Here is a 15,353-nt window from a genome sequence, read left to right as displayed (position 1 = left end):
GGAAACGACCTAGCCCGACAAGCGTAGGGGTCCGCTTGCCGAGCTTGAAAACAAATTCTTTGACCTCGCATTTTGTCATGCCAATGGTGCTCGTGGACCCAAAACAGCCTCAGCAGTTGCATGCTATAAAAGCATACATCGACAGTGGAGCTATTGGAAATTACATAGACCGTGAATTGGCTTCCAGGATTAAGCTCCCTCTCCGCCCGAAAGTAACCCAAGATGTCATTACTACAGTAGATGGAACCGAAATAGCCTCAGGGCCTGTAACGCATTCCACTGTTGAAATGACACTGGTGGGTCAGGATGGACATTGGGAAGCAATCGTGTTTCATGTGATCAAGGCCCCACAATTTCAAGTAATTCTTGGAATTCCTTGGTTAGAAACACATAATCCCAGAATTGACTGGCGAGCAAAGAAGATAAGTTTTCCTGATTGAGAACCAACTTGTTATCCAAGAAATCCAGTTATGGGTCTAGCCTCAGCAACTTCCACCCCTGTACAGCTACCGTCAGAATACCAAGAATTCCAAGACGTTTTTCAGAAGGAACAGGCTAACACGTTACCTCCCCATTGGTCTTATGATTGCCAAATCGATCTGGTACCCAATGCTCAACTACCTTGTAGTAGGATTTATGCTCTTACGGAACCTGAGAACCGGCATTTGCGTCAGTATTTAGATCAGTACCTAGCCAATGGTTTTATTCGCCCGTCCAAGTCTCCTGTCTCCTCAGCTCTGTTCTTCGTGCCGAAAAAAGAGGGCGACCTTAGAACATGTATAGACTATCGCGCCCTAAATCAAATAACGATTAAGAATCTTTATCCTCTGCCCCTGATCCCTGAGCTTATCGACCAGGTGAAAGACGCTTGTGTGTACACCAAGTTAGATCTTCGAGGAGCTTATCACCTGGTGCGTATAAAAGAAGGCGACGAATGGAAGACTGCATACCGCACCAAATTTGGGCTCTTCGAATATCAGGTGATGCCCTTCGGTTTGTGCAATGCACCTGCCGCCTTTCAGTACTTTATGAATGATGTTCTTCGGGAACTTATCGATGTCTGTGTCATTGTTTATATTGACGACATCCTGGTGTACTCTTCTTCAGAATCCGATCACAGAAAACATGTTTGGGCAGTTCTTGAGAAATTGCGCCAGCACAGACTATTTGCAAAGCTCGAAAAATGCGTTTTTCATACCACAGAAGTTGAGTTTCTCGGATTCATCCTGACACCACAAGGAGTCCGAATGGACTCGCGAAAGGTGGACGCCATCCTCAAATGGCCATCTCCTAGCTCGGTGAAGGGAGTTCAGAGCATGCTCGGCTTCGCCAATTTCTATCGAAGATTCATCCCGGAATTTTCCCGAACAGTCCAACCCATCACAGCTCTCCTAAAGAAAAACAAACGCTTTGAATGGACTCTTGAGGCCGAACAAGCCTTTCAGGACCTGAAAACCAAATTCTCCTCTGCACCAGTATTGAAGCACCCGCACCCAGATCTCCCTTACATTGTGGAAACCGACGCATCCAGTTCAGCCATGGGAGCTGTCCTGTCGCAAAGAGACCCAGAAACTAACCAACTACACCCTGTGGCCTTTTGGTCCAGGAAATTTTCTCCTCCTGAAATCAACTACGCAATTACCGACAAAGAGTTACTGGCTATTAAATCTGCTTTCAAGGCTTGGCGTCACTATCTTCTCGGGGCAAGACACACCATCACCGTAATTACGGACCACAGAAATTTACAGTATTTAAAGACGGCCAAAGCTCAATCTTCACGACAACTCCGATGGGCTCTATTCTTTGCGGAATTTGATTTTGTAATTACCTATCGCCCTGGCTGCAAGAATGGTAAAGCGGACGCCTTATCCCGGATTGGCATGGAAGAACCCAATTCGAGTTTAGAACCTGTGCCAATCATACCTGAACAAAGAATCTTAGGCCTAACTTCATTGCAAACTATTGAGGACATCCAAACGCAAGTAAAACAACTTCTAGACTCTTCAGCCTTACTGGAATGGAGTCAAAAGGGTCCTCATTACACCGTTAAGGATGATTTACCCTACTTCCAGGAGCGGTAGTTTCTGCCAAGTAAAGAATTGCAAGAACTTGTTATTGCCCATCATCATGAATCATTAATGGAAGGACACCCTGGTATCGCTAAAACGGAGGAAAAAATCAAATGCCACTTCTGGTGGCCTTCTTGGAGAAAAGACATAAAGTCTTTTGTATTGTCTTGCGGAATTTGCGCCCAAAACAAGGGTCAAAAGAAAAGGCCAGCCGGCCTACTTCAACCCTTGGATATTCCACCGGCACCATGGCACACCTTGTCAATGGACTTTATAACTGACCTGCCTCCTTGTGCTGGTTACAACACTATTCTTGTAATTGTGGATCCATTCTCCAAAATGGCCCACTTTATCCCTTTAAAAGGTTTGCCTTCAGCTTCCACCTTGGCCAAGGAATTTCTGGAGAATATAGTTCGCATATATGGTTTCCCTTCCATATTAGTCTCGGATCGTGGAAGTCAATTTATCTCCCATTTTTGGAAGAAGTGTTGCCAACTAGCACAAATAGATGTGCGGTTATCCACCAGCCACCACCCCCAGACCGACGGACAAACCGAGAGAACCAATCAGACTCTCGAGCAATATCTTCGGTGCATGTTACACCAATCCGAGTTAAATTGGAAAGACATCCTTTGGATCGCAGAATGTGCATACAACAATTCAGTGCATTCTGGAACCAGACAAGCTCCTTTTTATACTTTGTATGGTCACCATCCTCGGACCTCTGACCTAGATCCACCTCTGACCCTGCAAATGCCCGCAGTAAATCATTTGCATTCCACAATAACCCGAGCCTTCAAAGAAGCTGCAACTCATTTACAGCAAGCCAAGAAAAAGTATAAAGAAAACGCTGATTTGCACCGAAGTAAAACTCCTCCTTACCAAGTAGGAGACCAGGCATGGCTAGCAACGAAACATTTACCCCTCAAGGGCCCGCGAACCTTCAATCCCAGATTCATCGGACCTTATCCCATCAAGGCTATAATCAATCCCGTGGCCTTTAAACTGGATTTACCGTCCAACATGCGTATTCATCCAGTTTTTCATGTATCACTTTTGAAGCCAGTACAACCAGGGACCCGACTGTCCAAGCCTCCAGACCCAGTTCAAATTGAAGGGGAATTAGAATTCGAAGTTAAAGACATTTTAGACTCCAAGGTGTTAAAGTCAAAACTCTTCTATCTTGTTGACTGGAAGGGATATGGACCTCAGGAGAGATCGTGGGAGCCTAGTAACCATGTTCACGCACCTCGATTAATACAAAGGTTCCACCGGAGATTTCCGAACAAGCCAAAACCCCCGGAGGGAACAACCTTGGGAGGGGCCTTGAGGGGGAGTACTGTCATGATGCCTACCTCCAAAGAGCCAGGTCCGACCCAGCAACCCCAGAGGCAGGCATCATTCCCCCCAGGGAAGTGCCAGCGGGCCCAAGCTGGGGCCCTTTGGACACAGTCCTGGCGCCTTAGGCACCAGGCTCATGTTGGACCCCTGTCCTGGCACCTTAGGCGCCAGTCTCATAAAGCTAGACATGTGTTCAAGTGTTTTAATGTGCACTTACCTGATGCAGACCATGCTGCTACATCCAGGCCCTCTTGAGGCCTGAATGGAACTACTTTACCTGTGGGACTACTTTCCACCTGGGTGTGGTCGGGGAAGGATACATACCTGATCGGTGGAAGGATACATACCTGGAACTTCTTCCAAAGCTATTTAAACCACGCCCGATCAGCAACTCACGCTTCGCGTTGTTCTGCTCCTCGCAGCTGGACGCTCACCGTGTCAGCTCCTGCATCTGGACTTCAGCCACGCCTGTCAGCATCCTGGGTCACCTGCAAAGGGAGATAAGAGAGAATTGGTGAGAAAGAAGACATTACCTGCTAAAGCTGTATCACGGAGACATCACACCGACGATCCTGAAAGGGAAGACATATCATTTTTAAAAGCATTTCGCTTCGATCGCTGCAGCGCTGCATTTCACTCACCTTTCCTGGGCACCTCCATCTTCAGCAGCGATCATCCGGATCCGCAGCCACTTCCCAGAGCCTAGAGAGAAAAAGACAAGAACACAAGGTGAGAGAAGGAAGGGAATAGGAAAAGCTCAGTTTCCTTCTAAGACTTACCTGTTGGGTCATTCCCATTTCATTTCGGGTCCTGCCGCTTCCTGGCATTCCGGACCCCGGCCCCTATGGGGAAAAAAGACAAAGACATTGAATGAGCAAATGCAAAGACATTACCCGAACGCTCATCCAGAACTTACCTGTCATTTATTGGAACTGCACGTTTCACTTTGGGTCGGCGCCATATCTCCGGCATTCCGAACCCCGGCCCCTAAGGGGAAAAAGACATAAGCGTTAGCGCTTGCTGCAATAAGACAATGAACATTATTATTAAGCTTGAACTTTTGAACTTGCAACAGAACTCTTACAGCGCCTTACCTGAATAGTCAAGCTTATTTGAATTCCATCAAACCTCAAACCAGTGAAGTAACTGGGTTTCAACGCGCCCCTGCATCAAAAGCAGGATGGAGAACTCATCCTTCCAGACCCTAAGGTGAGACTTCACGGGGAATCGTGGAAGGGTATCGTGGAGGGTTGGAAGAGAGTGGGAGGCTTGAGCATTATTCCGTCAGTAGGAAATACTCCCTTTTCACGCACAGGGGAATATTCCTACGAGCCAGAGAAGCCAGAGTAGAGGGGCCCTACCTGTCCATCTTCAGAGTCCTGCGCTTCACCATTGAAGAAGCATCAGCACTCGAAGCCAGACCTGCGCCTCCGTGGGAATCAGGTGAGCGTGACATTCCCCCTCTCCCCTTCCCCTTGCACTTTTTCCTTTCCCCCTCCCCCTGCACTTGCGCGATCTGAATGACACCTGGCCTAGTAGGATCGTTGTCTGTCTTCCCCTCTGTTTCCCCCCTCCCTGCCTCGTCGCGCCTTGAAACACTTGTGTATAGGCACGTTACAAATGCCATATCATATCATATCATATCATGCCAATTGTGTGGGTGGATCTCTGATCACCTTAACCCAAAGTAGGCCCATCACTTAGGGAGCAAGTGCACATTTGCCCATAAAGCAAGTTTTTTGTACAAATGACCTGAGAGGAGCTAGATGACAATGTAGAGTCAATCTAATATGAGTCTCCCTGAACCACACACACATTTCACATTATTTACATTTTGCAACAGTTAAAACACTCCCACATATTTTATTGCAAATCATACCCCCACACATGATTTGCCAAACCTATACAAAAGAATTCCAATTTTCTCTAATTCCCACTTTCTCATTGGTTACATTTATCCAACTATCATCATCAGCTGATATTCGTAACACACCCTTTTCCTGGGATTTTCCATGGTAGGTCATGACATCATCACAGAGTTACACATTCACATACAAACATAATTCATTACAAGTTCCAGCTGACCTGGGACCTCCTAACCCCGGACCTGATGTATATGGTTTGCAAGAACACTTCAAACAATATGAGGAGGGTGTGAATAAACAAGTTCCCTTTGAAGTGGCGATAACTATCTCACCTGCCCGACTTGCAGATGTTTCACTCTAATCTAAATGACTACCAATTTAACGCACATGGCCTCCGGACACAACCTGAGAAAATAATAGAACCCATAAAGTATTTGTCAACTCTTCCCTTAGGGGTTCGTTCACCCCAGGTTTATTGCTAGGTCAAAAGAAGATGGCTGGACAACCCTGAACAATGAGTAACAGACTCACCTGTACTTAAAACGATTGCATCTCCTTTCCGCAATAGTACCAACTCGTAAAAACCCCAGACCTGCCTGTAACTGATAATCTGATATTTTTGCAGCTGCTCGTTGCCTTTCCTCTGCCTCCAACCTTGCAAAACCAGTTTTTCTAGTCAAACAGAGTTCACCTCAGAAACCTTGGCTGCAGGGCCTGGCCAAGCTATGAAAAAGCACACGGCATACAAAGGTGCACCCCAAACTGTCCGAAAACATATGTCCCTTAAGACCCCCATGCATGAATGTCGGTGCATGCATGCTTAAAGCAACTGCATCCTCTTTACAGTGGTTTCATCATTGCAAATCTCCTTTCTCACACACACATTATGAAGCTCCTCGTTGCCCAGTTCCTAGGCGCTACGTGGCATACCATGCCTATATTGCATTTATATTTCATTAGCGGTTTCAACATCTATCATGCTGCACATGTGCAATATAAAATGTATCAATTTAAACACAAAGTAACACTGAAAAGTAACAAATATCCCATTCCCATTAACTACACTAAATATATGTAAAATTGCAATATTGTTTCAACTTCGCCATTCCCCCAGTCACCAATATGGCGCGCGCAACGTGATCCCCTCTCTCTCAGTGGGACCTTTACTGACCACCCCAACACAGCTGAGAAGGATAAAGAAAAGAGCTGCTGAGCCATATCTGTTAATGCCAACAGATGGGGATAGAGACAAGAGTTTAGTTTAGTTAGTTGTTAGTCACACCATATCTTTTCATGCCAACTAAGAAGGCTTGAGAAGAAAGTTGCTGGGTCATATTTGTTCATGCCAATCAAGATGATTACAGAAAAGAGCTGCTGGGCCATATCTGTTCATGCCAACCTAGAAGGATAAAGAAAAGGGATTCTAGGCCATATCTGTTCATGCCAACCAAGAGGGATAGAGAAAAGACCTGCAGGGACATATGCGTTCATGCCAACCGTTTCCATTTTCTTTAGGTCCCTGTTAATGTAAAAAGGAAGAGTTCAACTGCATTCCACCTCATCCCATTTCGCATTTGCTTATTAGTTTCTTGTGGAACGGCTTTCATAGAGTTTGTGGATAATGGTAATGGTGTGTCTTCTCAAACTTAGTGGTGGGGAAAGCGATACATTTGTTATCTGGGTAAGGCAAGCCTGATATAGACAGACAGGGAATTGGGATGCAAATACTGAATGGCAGGAACGCTGGTCAGACTACACATTCTAGGCAAATTAAAGTGAAAGTAAAAATGAATACTGGATTTCACTTGAATAAAACTCAGAACAACTTTTTTTTGATGAACGTTCTTTATTGATTTTTAAACAACAAAATAACTTACAGACTTTACTTACATTACATAGCATTGACCATTCAATTACGTCTGTATCTTCCACACCCCCAAGTCCCCAACACCCTCATCACATCCTATTCCACTACTATCGTGCTAACATCATACATCGACTTTGGGTATCTACATCTGCCATTGCTATTGGCTCAACGGGACAGTTACCACTCCTCAGGTATTATCATGTGGTAAGGCCCCCAACTCTTGCAGCATCCATTTTTGAAGATCGCCCCACCACAGGTGCACCTCTGTACTCCTACACGCTTTCCACCCCAATGCTATTCTTTGTTTTTTGCCAGAATATATGCCAAATCCTTCAGTTTACTAACATGCTTCACCTGTTTCGGTCACACAAAGATACCCAGCATACAAGCTACTGGGTGCTCATATCCAGAGTTATGCCTGCCCTGGCCGAAGCCTGTGCTATTTCTTCCCAGTATCTCTGGATCTCTGGGCAGGCCCAGAGCATGTGCACCAGGTCCGCATTAATCAATCCACATTTCGGGCAAGATTGCTCTGTTGTCTTACTAAAGTTAGATATCCTTTTTGGGGTGAGATATTCCCTATGGGCTATATACAGTTGTATTAATTGGAGCTTTGCGTTCCTGGACACCTTTTTAAGATAGGCTAGTGCTCTGCCACAGACTGCATACGTTAGTGGCTCTTGTAAATCTGCCTCCCAACTGCACTGAGTTTGCCTCAGCATATTCCCACTATGTGACATTAATAACTCATACAACCGAGACACTGCATGTCTGCCCACTGAAACATCATAAAGCATTTCGATAGTGCTATCTTCTTGCCACACCCCATCCGTACTGGCCACTTGTGCTTTAACCTAGTGAGGAGTGAAGCATGTGTCATATATTGTCCTGCATGTATGCCTACTTCTGAGGTTAGTACACTAATGTCCATTGGTTTGACTTCCTGTAATAAGTCTCCCACCGTTGCCACCCCCATGGGTTCCCAGTACTTCCTCACATTTAGTCTGAGTTGTGAGTCTTCCGCCTTCAGAGTCACTAGCGGAACCTGGGGGCAAAAAGGTGGCTGTTTATCTAAAAAGCGACAGTCTTCCCACCTAGCTCCTCCAGCAGCTGGCCTTCGGAGTCCCCGGTGATACCAACCAGACCGCCTCCTTCAAATAAAATTGGGGCACATGAGGGCTGCAGCATCTCCGTGTCTTGGCACTGCTCATCTGATCTCCATCTCATGATAAACTGCCGCTGACTCGCCAGATAGTATGCCTCAAAATTGGGCACCTTTATGCCCTCCTGCTTGTAAGGTCTTTGCAATTTAGATAATGCTACTCTGCACCTTGTGACATGCCATAGGAAGCTACGACAGATATCGCTGAGCCTGTTAAAAAGCCCTTTGGGATAATGTGCGGGACGTTAGTGAAGAAATGAAGAAGCCTCTGGAGTACTGCCATCTTTAGCAACGCTGCCCTTCTGTCATGATCTCTGCTTCCAAAAGGTCAGGGTTTTCCCAACTCCCTTGGAAGCAGATCCATAACCCAGGTCCCGAGTGCCAACCAGTCCCAATTGGGACCTTTTGGACCCAGTCCTGGCGCCAGTGGCACCAGGCTCATAAATATGCCCAGTCCCAGCGCTGGAAGCGCCGGGCTCATAATGCTTGGGTGGACTTACCTTCAGCAGACCATGCTGCTTACTTGCCTGCCAGTTGAGCCTCTGATCCTCTTCTGTTTGGAACTACTTTTCCTGTTGGGTGGGGCTGGAGCCACTCCCTAGATTCAGAACACTGGAACTCTTCTGGAAGGCAGGAACTCTTTTCTTACCAGGAACTCTTTTCTTACTTAGGCGTGGCTGTGGAAGGAGACACCTAAGCACTACAGGAGGCTATTTAAACCACACCCGGTGGATGAATCTTGCTTTGCGTTATTCTGCAACCTCTGCAGCAGAACGCTCATTGTGTCTTCTGCATCCGGTCCTGGGCCTAAGGAAAAAGGCTTACCATCCTGAATCCAGTCTTCAGCAACACCTATAAAGACAAGAAAGAACAGGTTAGCATTCCGGCATCTGAAAGGCAAAGGCTTACCATCCTGAATCCAGTCTTCAGCAACACCTATAAAGACAAGAAAGAACAGGTTAGCATTCCGGCATCTGAAAGGCAAAGGCTTACCTACTCTTCGTGCGCTCCGGAGGTCTTCACACTGCATTCCGGCATCTGAAAGACAAAAGTTTACCAACTCTTCGCACGCTCCGGAGGCCTTCGGCGCTGCATCCCGCATCTGAAAGACAAAACAAGGTGCGTTTAAAGACATTGGGGAACTTTAATACTCACGTGCCATTACTCCTTTCCACATCTAATCCAGTGGGTATTCCGGCACCCTGCAGCCGCTCCGAACTCGTACCTGCAAAAATAAAAGACAGTTAGAGCGCATAGTGAAGCAGGCAACAAGCGCTTACTTACGTGCTTCCAGGCGCTTCTATTCATCACACGGGCTCCATCTTCAACTCACTTCAGCCCGTCATCCGCCATCGCCGGAACCCTGCAAAACAAGAGACATCATTACTAAAGACTTTAAAGACATTTGAATGACTCGAAACTTACAGTTCGTGCAGTAAACGACGGACAGCAGTCCTCTGAAGTCAAGAGGCCTGCGCTACCTATCCAGTGAAGAAACTGGTTACAGCACCCTGCCCCGAGGCAGATGGAGAGCTCGGCATTCACTTACCTAAGGTGAGAGCGTTAACCTTTGGGGGTCTACAGGAGAGGAGAAGAGGAAAGAGATAGGGACACTCCAATAACCCCAGTTCATTAACCCCATATTTTCTATCTGCAGACATCTTACTCTACACGTCAGGCATACAGTGCACAGAGGTCCAGCCCAAAGAGCCAACCGGGTGCTACACATCACCTTTGAAGATACGATAGTCACCCAGTCAAGACCGGCGCCTCTGCGAGAATCAGGTGAGCGTTACAGAACGCAAAGCCTACCGCAAAACTCTCGCACAGGCGCTATGGAAACCTCGGATACTGACCCCCTAGCCCGGTTACTTGGGGAACTAAGGGCAGAAGTGCATGCAGCTCGTCAGGAAACCAATGCTCTAAGAAGGGAACTAATTATTTCCAAGGAGAGAACAGACAATCTTGCTAGACAAGTGCTACAGTCACAAGCCGGACAGACCCCGTTACCCGCATCAGGGGCAAATCTTCCTTCAACATCCTCTATGAATCCAGTGCAGATCAACCTACCTGGGAATGTACCTCTGGCTCCGCCCGAACGATTTTCTGGTGACCCAAAGAGGTTTGCAGTATTTATCAATCAGTGCCGGTTGCACTTCTTATGCCGGCCAGCAGCCTTTCCAACTGATCAAGCAAAAGTAGCTTTTGTACTTTCGTACCTTAGTGGCAATGCGGCAGACTGGACGATCCCTCTAGTTAATCAAGATGATCCGGTTCTCCATGATTTTCAAGCCTTTCAGCTTAGTATGGAAAAACTGTTCGCAAGACATTCACAGGGGCAGGCCTTGGACAATGAGCTTCTTTCGTTGCGACAGGGTAATCAAGACCTTTTGGCTTATATTTCATCTTTCAATAGACTAATAGTGGAAACTCAATGGCCTGAGGACAAAAGGATTACGCTGTTTTATAGAGGTCTACGTGGAGAGCTCAAAGACGTTTTAGCCCAAGTAGTGAATCCCCCACAAGACTGTTCGGATTATATAGACTTGGTCGTTCAAATAGATCACAGGCTGCAGAACAGGAAGGCCGATCGTTCCAAGTTTGATGCTCGAGTATTTTCCAAACCGCCAACTCCTTCCAAAGGAGTAGACTCCGGGGAACCCATGCAAATAGGGGGTCTGAAAGGTCCTCTAACACAAAGGGAGCGGGAAAGGAGGAAACAGTTGCAATTATGCCTATATTGCGGAAACTCAGGGCACTTTCTTCGAGACTGTCCGGTGAAACCTGCCAAGAAGGCAGTAGGAGCTGCAGTTACCAAAGTTACAAACTCTGAGCAGGGAAACGACCTCGCCCGACAAGAATAGAGGTCCTCTTGCCGAGCGTGAAAACCAGTTCCGTGACCTCGCATTTCGTGATACCTATGGTCCTCATTAGCCCTGATAATCCGGATCGATTACATGCAATTGAAGCTTACGTCGACAGCGGTGCCATCGGCAATTATGTGGATCATGAAATGGTTTTGAGGATGAATCTAACTCTTTGTCCCAAGGCTGTAAATGACGTCATTAATACGGTGGATGGTACGGAGATAGCCTCCGGGCCAGTAACGCATACCACTCAAGAGGTGACGCTAGTAAATCAAGATGGACACCATGAGAAGATCGTGTTCGATGTGATCAAGGCCCCTCAGTTTCAGATTATTCTAGGAATACCTTGGTTAGAGAAACACAATCCTCTGATCGATTGGCGAGCAAGAACGGTCCAGTTTCCAGAATGTGTCTCTACTTGTCACCCTCCACCTGGTGTTGCACTGGCCGCAATTTCTTCAGAGACTCCCCAGTTACCTCCCGAATACCTAGAATACCAAGATGTTTTCCGGAAGGATCAGGCTAACTCTCTACCTCCTCATAGGTCTTATGACTGCCAGATAGACCTGATACCTGGATCTACTCCTCCTTGTAGTAGAATTTATGCCCTCACCGAGCCTGAGAACCTTCACCTTCGACAATACCTGGATCAATACCTGGCAAATGGGTTTATTCGTCCTTCCAAGTCCCCTGCTTCTTCAGCTTTGTTCTTCGTTCCAAAAAAGGAAGGAGACCTTAGAACTTGTATCGATTATCGCTCCCTGAACCAGATCACCGTTAAGAATAGATATCCGTTACCTTTGATCCCTGAACTCCTGGACCAAGTCAGAAAAGCATGCATATATACAAAGCTGGATCTTAGAGGAGCTTACCACTTGGTACGAGTAAAAGAGGGCGATGAATGGAAGACGGCCTTCCGCACCAAGTATGGGCTATTTGAATATCAGGTCATGCCCTTCGGACTTTGCAATGCCCCGGCCGCCTTTCAATATTTTATGAACGATGTCCTCAGAGAGCTCATAGATGTATGTGTTGTTGTTTACATTGACGACATCCTTGTTTATTCTTCATCGGAATCTGAACATTGGAAACACGTGAAAATGGTCCTCGAAAGATTGCGTCAACACAAACTTTTCGCTAAGTTGGAAAAATGTGTTTTCAACGTGACTGAAGTTGAATTCTTGGGATTCATATTATCACCTGGCGGAGTGCGTATGGATTCAAAGAAGGTCGATGCAGTTCTCAAATGGCCATCACCATCCTCCGTAAAAGGTGTGCAAAGCATGTTAGGCTTCGCTAACTTTTACCGCAGGTTTATCCCCGAATTCTCTCGAATAGTCCAGCCCATCACTCCCTTGTTAAAGAAAAACAAACGTTTTGAATGGTCTACCGAGGCGGAACAAGCTTTCCAGGATTTGAAGACTAAATTTATCTCTGCACCAATCTTAAAACACCGTCGCCCCGAACTCCCCTACATCGTGGAAACTGATGCTTCAAGCCTTGCCATGGGGGCAGTTCTATCACAAAAGGACCCGGTAACCAATCAGTTGCATCCCGTGGCATTTTGGTCCCGCAAATTCTCGCCTCCTGAAATCAATTACACGATTACTGACAAGGAACTTCTGGCTATCAAGTCTGCCTTTAAGGGTTGGCGGCATTATCTGCTGGGGGCCCGACACACCGTTACCGTGATTACGGATCACCGAAACCTGCAATATTTGAAGACCGCAAAAGCCCAATCCTCTAGACAACTCCGTTGGGCATTATTCTTTGCCGAGTTTGACTTCATAATTACCTATCGACCTGGTACAAAGAACGGTAAAGCCGATGCCCTTTCTCAGATGGGAGTGGAAGAACACTTGGTCAACCCTAAACCTGCACCAATCATTCCCGAACAAAGAATTCTGGGTGTAATCGCCACAGAATCCATAGAGGAAGTTAAGGATAAAGCCAGGCAACTTGTAACTCCAGCAGACATACAGAATTGGCATCTGCAGGGAAAGGACTTTGCAGTAAAGGACAACTTATTGTATTTCCAAGAACGATTATACCTACCCAGCACAGATTTACAGAAAAAAGTAATCTCTTGTTATCACGACTCTTTAATGGAAGGTCATCCCGGTATAGCCAAGACCTCAGAAAAGATCAAGCGCTACTTCTGGTGGCCGTCTTGGAAAAAAGATATCAGAGACTTTATAATGTCCTGTGGAGTATGCGCCCAAAACAAGAGTCAAAAGGAAAGACCAGCAGGCCTCTTACGCCCTATTGACATCCCACCTCGCCCTTGGCATACGCTTTCTATGGACTTCATCACCGATCTACCTCCATGCTCCGGATACAATACGATTCTAGTAATCGTGGACTTATTCTCCAAGATGGCGCATTTCATTCCGCTCAAAGGCTTGCCAACAGCAGCAACTCTGGCCCGAGAATTTCTCGAAAACATCGTCCGACTGCACGGTTTTCCTTCGGTTCTAATTTCGGATCGAGGTAGTCAATTTATTTCTCATTTTTGGCGAAGTTGCTGTCGGTCGGCTCAAATTGATGTGAGACTATCGACCAGTCACCACCCTCAGACCGACGGACAAACCGAGAGGACCAATCAAACTCTGGAACAGTATTTACGCTGCATGCTGCAACAAACTGAAAAAACTTGGAAAGATATCCTTTGGATAGCCGAGTATGCCTACAATAACTCTGTCCATTCGGGAACTGGGAAAACCCCGTTTTTTCTTTTGTACGGCAGTCACCCTCGAACCTCGGAGTTGGATCCCCTCCAAGATCTTGAAACACCAGCAGTAGACTACCTGCATTCTACAATCACCCAAGCCTTTAAGGAAGCTGTTTCTCACCTTCAAAGGGCTAAAGAACAATACAAGAAAGGAGCAGATCAACATCGGAAGGAAGCCCCTCACTATCAAGTAGGGGATCAAGTCTGGTTATCCACCAAATATCTATCTCTAAAAGGGCCACGCACATTCAACCCAAGATACCTTGGTCCCTATTCCATCACTACCATAGTAAACCCAGTAGCGGTCAAGTTGGACTTGCCCCCGCACATGAAGATACATCCGGTCTTCCACGTCTCTCTATTAAAACCCGTGCAACCTCAAACCCGACTAACCAAATCTCCAAAACCTATCCTAGTGGATGGAGAACTCGAGTTTGAAGTCAAAAGCATTCTGGACTCCAAGATCTCCAAATCTAAACTATTCTACCTAATTGACTGGAAAGGCTACGGCCCCCAAGAGAGATCCTGGGAACCTACTGAATATGTCCACGCTCCTCGCCTAATCAAAAGATTTCACCGAACATTTCCTGACAAGCCAAAACCCCCGGAGAAGCCCGGTTTGGGAGGGGCCTTGAGGGGGGGTACTGTCATGATCTCTGCTTCCAAAAGGTCAGGGTTTTCCCAACTCCCTTGGAAGCAGATCCATAACCCATGTCCCGAGTGCCAACCAGTCCCAATTGGGACCTTTTGGACCCAGTCCTGGCGCCAGTGGCACCAGGCTCATAAATATGCCCAGTCCCAGCGCTGGAAGCGCCGGGCTCATAATGCTTGGGTGGACTTACCTTCAGCAGACCATGCTGCTTACTTGCCTGCCAGTTGAGCCTCTGATCCTCTTCTGTTTGGAACTACTTTTCCTGTTGGGTGGGGCTGGAGCCACTCCCTAGATTCAGAACACTGGAACTCTTCTGGAAGGCAGGAACTCTTTTCTTACCAGGAACTCTTTTCTTACTTAGGCGTGGCTGTGGAAGGAGACACCTAAGCACTACAGGAGGCTATTTAAACCACACCCGGTGGATGAATCTTGCTTTGCGTTATTCTGCAACCTCTGCAGCAGAACGCTCATTGTGTCTTCTGCATCCGGTCCTGGGCCTAAGGAAAAAGGCTTACCATCCTGAATCCAGTCTTCAGCAACACCTATAAAGACAAGAAAGAACAGGTTAGCATTCCGGCATCTGAAAGGCAAAGGCTTACCATCCTGAATCCAGTCTTCAGCAACACCTATAAAGACAAGAAAGAACAGGTTAGCATTCCGGCATCTGAAAGGCAAAGGCTTACCTACTCTTCGTGCGCTCCGGAGGTCTTCACACTGCATTCCGGCATCTGAAAGACAAAAGTTTACCAACTCTTCGCACGCTCCGGAGGCCTTCGGCGCTGCATCCCGCATCTGAAAG

This window comes from Ambystoma mexicanum, chromosome 8, assembly GCF_040938575.1.
Source record: "Ambystoma mexicanum isolate Mex_15411 chromosome 8, UKY_AmexF1_1, whole genome shotgun sequence".
Lineage (NCBI taxonomy): Eukaryota > Metazoa > Chordata > Amphibia > Caudata > Ambystomatidae > Ambystoma > Ambystoma mexicanum.
The sequence above is the reverse complement of the archived record's forward strand: the minus strand, read 5'-3'. Positions refer to the sequence as shown.